The sequence below is a fragment of the Arachis ipaensis genome, chromosome B01, assembly GCF_000816755.2.
Source record: "Arachis ipaensis cultivar K30076 chromosome B01, Araip1.1, whole genome shotgun sequence".
Taxonomy (NCBI): domain Eukaryota; kingdom Viridiplantae; phylum Streptophyta; class Magnoliopsida; order Fabales; family Fabaceae; genus Arachis; species Arachis ipaensis.
This window is the reverse complement of record NC_029785.2, coordinates 2,207,620-2,211,989: the sequence shown is the minus strand read 5'-3', so window position 1 is coordinate 2,211,989 and position 4,370 is coordinate 2,207,620.

The window sequence follows — 4,370 nt, the reverse complement described above, 5'->3', positions numbered from 1 at the left end:
ATTTTTAAATTTTTTTTAATAAAATGGTTGGGTTGTTACCATTGGAATACCCTGAGGGTAGTCTTTTTATATTTTTAAAATAATCTTTTGTTGTCTATTTGTAATGTGTAAATCCCGCAAAATTAGCGAATAATTAATCGATAAATTAACTTTTAGTAAAGAAGATTAAAATGTAAATTTTATAGTAAAATAAAATAGAACTAATTAAAATAAAAATTTCAACACTAATTTTAAAGAATTTGGCCCAAACGGATCAAACTGATCGAACTGGGCCCAAAGGCCCAACCTAGGCCTCATTAACTTAAGGCTCAGCATCTTCTTCTTCCCCAATTTCATATCCACGCTGCACAAGAAAGGGAAAGGAGGAAGAAGAGCTTCCAACCCTAACCTCACCTTCCAACCACCATATCTCCTCACTCCAAGTTTCGATTGCCACACCATTTGCAGCCACGTAACTACTGCATCGAGCTCTACAAATCTATCAGAACAATTTTATAAGTAAGCCTCATTCTCACTCCAGTTGCTCTACCCCTTTGATTTTAAAAATTTTGAGCATACATGTTGAGAATTTGTTGGCTTTGATACTATAGGTTCGATTTAGCTTGCGGGGCTTGCTGGTCTTGATTCGTTTGGTCCGTGGGTACAGTAAGAATCATTAAACATAGGGAATTCATTGATTTAGTATGTGGGTATTGAATTTTGTATATGTGTATGTTATGAAATGTGTTAGGTGTGTATGTATATGTGATATGAAGCTATTGCATGTGTTGGAAGCTTGAGTGAAAGCTTGGTTAGTGCTAGAGCTGAATTCTTGGTACTGAGGACTTGCTTTTAGGCTAAGTGGGTTGCCATAGGGTATACATGGAAATCGGCCAAGGTATGGTTTAGGTTTCATGTATTTAATATATAATGTTCTGTGAAAACCTAGGCTAGATGACCATATGATAGGTTGGAATGCATGAAAATGTTCAATGCTTAGCACCCTTGATGATGATTATGATGTGAATTGAATATGTATTGGATGATTGTTGTTTATGATGGTAATAGTATGTTAATTGATGAGTTGGTGATGAATGATAGAATGATATGATTATATATATTGAGTAAGCGGATGATAATGTTGTTGATGTAAAATGAGGAATTTAGATTGAAATTGTGTAATAACGAAGTATGATTGAAAGTGGTGTGATGTGAAGAATTTAGTGTTGTGTTGGTGTGCTTTGATATATTGTTGAGCTGAATGTAGGTATAGAAGTTTGGATTTGAGTTTGGTTTTAATGAAAATTGAGGTTTGAAAGTTTTTGTGTAAAACTGATTTTTGGCCGAACTTTGGCGAGCCATAAATCGGCTTTCGGACTCCCAAATTGTTTCAAACTAGTTTTAAATGAAAATTAGGTCCGTGAAGTTTACACCGTTTGAAAAAACGGATAAAAAACGTTTTAAAACAAAAAATTTATGCGCATCAGAAGTTTGGAGGGCAAAACTGAAAATTTTGCAACTTAAACATTTTTCTAGCTCTGCATAACTCGCGTACGTGACCACCACACGCGATGCATCCATTCCATTCGGGTTGGGCATTTTGCGTACGCGAGGTGGTGCATGCGTACGCGACCACTTGCACGCGACGCGACCAACCCATTCGGGGTGGGTATCTTGCGTACGCGAGCAAGGGGGACGCGTACGCGAGCAAGGTGCTTGCGTACGCGACGCCCCTATTTTCAGCAAATGAGTTTTTGTGTTTTAAATCTTAATTTTGAATCTCTAAACCTCTATTTTTATTCTTTTAACCCTAGATTATGGTAGTAAGCCTAGTAATAAGGTGAAGCTAGGAAATGGAGGTAACTTGGGGGTGAAGCAAAGTTGAAAAAGTGATTAATTATATATGAAAATGGGTATATTTGGAGTGTATATGGTACCATGGCTTAAATGATATGATTATGCAATAATTACAAATGATTATGAATATTATTTGGCTTATGCACTCAATTATCTGAGACACGAGTTTTTCTAGGTAAAGTACCGTGGCTTGCCACCACGTGTTCTAGGTTGAGACTCGATATTTTGTTGACCTTACGTCGTAAGAGGTGACCGGGCACTTATAAATTCTTGGAAAGGTTGACCCCCATTGAGAAAAGTTTTATATATGTATGAATTATGAATAAAAAAAGAAAAAGTTATGCATAGACTCATGGGATGCGCAACGGGGGACAGTCCAGGGTTTAGAAGCCAGACTTGTCGGGTTGGCTTGACAACCGACAAATGAGACTCATCAGCCATAGGATAGGCATACATCATGTGCATTTTGTTTGCTTTGCTTGTTGTGCATTAATTGAGAATGCCTAAGTGAATTATTATGTTAATTGTTATATTTGCTAATTGCAGTATTTGTATACTAGTTGTGTTTGCCCTTGCTTGCTTGTTTGTCTGTGTAGTATCACTAGTGTTGGAGGATTAGAGGAAAGGCGGGGAAGTTAGGGAGCTTAATCTAGTTTAAGGTTTGGTTAGGCTGAAATCTTAGAAGACCACCCGTTAAAGTTTCTGTTTTAGTACCTTAAGCTTTATAATATAAGTGTCGGCATTCTAGGATTGCCTCTGGCATTTCCATGACTTTATATCTTATCTGCGTGACACCTTTACCATGCTGAGAACTTTCGATTCTCATCCCATACTATGCTGTTATTTTTCAGATGCAGGTCGAGTTAGGAGCTTGTTATTTTGTATTCTTGACCCTCTATTCCTACTCTCTATTTAATTATGCTTATAAACTTTAGTTTTCTTCTCACGCAAGTAATCTTACTTCGTGAGCATTGCACTTTTCATTTTGCAATTTTGCTTTATCCGTTTTTCAAGGCTCCTCGTATACTATGTCCTTTTTAATATTATTATGTATATATTTTATTTTAAAGGTCGTAATACCACACCACCTCTGTTTTACGGCTTAAGAGTAAAGCTCTGTGTGGTAGGGTGTTACATAATATACCCATGATAATTAATAATTGAAATAGTATCTTAAACCAGATGTAAAATATCAAAAATTTAAATCAAAGATACATAATGACTTGAAATTGAAATATCTGAAACAAATCTAATTAACTATATTACATTCTCCGCAAATTTTCTTAAAGAAATACATATCACAGAACTATATTTACATTAATTCTATTCACATTCATCATCTTCTTCCTCTAGTTCACCATCCTCCTCTATCGAGGTAGTTTTCTGATTATCATCGAACTTGTCTTTCTCTTCTTCGTCGCCATCGACTCCGTCTTCTTTTTGAAGATCGTGTTCCTTTGGTGGAAGTGTGTTGGCATCTATTTCCAAGGTCAATGATATCATCATCCATAACAATAGACCAAGGGTGATCAGCTCACCGATATCAATCACCATTTTCGTAGGAGTTAGGTCATCAATCTGGTAAGGTTCTTGACTCTCTGTCTTATCATCAGACTCGATGCGACCTCTTGGCTTAGTCTTAACCACAACCACCCAACTAGACTTGTATGAACTCAGATAAGGCAAATAGTATACCTGTCGTGCATTTTATGGTAAAATAAAAGAACCATAGTGCCTATATTTCCTGGTTATGATAACTTCAGTGATATCGTAGTCTTTGTGCTTTCGTGTTCCGTGTCGCAAACTCGGATCATACCATTCACATTAAAATACGCACACCTTGTACGTAATGTGACAAAAATACTCTAATTCAATTATATTGTGTAATACACCAAACTAATCAGAGTGACCCCTGCCTGAATCCCACAAATCCAAACTTCGGTGTTGTCTATTTTCTTTCCTATTGATCACTGTAAGGCATGGAACCAATATCCATTAACAGTGTCCATTGGGTAGCTAGTGCCCTTATTCATTAGGCCCCAACTAAGTAAAACTAGTTTCGAATCTGTTGTGTCAGTTAGCTGCACACTGACGTATTCTAACCAACATGAAAAAATTTTAATGAGTTATCAGGATTTGTCTCTTGGAATAACTTATATGATTCATCATAGATAAAGAAGTTTTAATTATATTAAGAAGTTAGTATCTTACTAGTTGTAGTATTTACCAAGACTTAAAAAACTCGCATGAAGTAGGGTGAAATTTGGCACAGTTAAGCAACACATGCAAATGTGCAGCATCAATTTCTTTCTGCTCTAACCAGCAGTCACTGCTCACATCCATTGCGGCTCCTTCCAGCAAAAATATTGGGTATGTTGTTCTGATTGATGAGAATTCTCTCCTCTCATTGATCCTTGCAATCCTTGTTCTTTGTGACTCAATATGAGACTGAAAATAGAATGAACTAATCATCATCTCAAATGGGGACATCCACCTAAATTAGACCGGCCCACTTAGTATTCCTTCTTACCTAG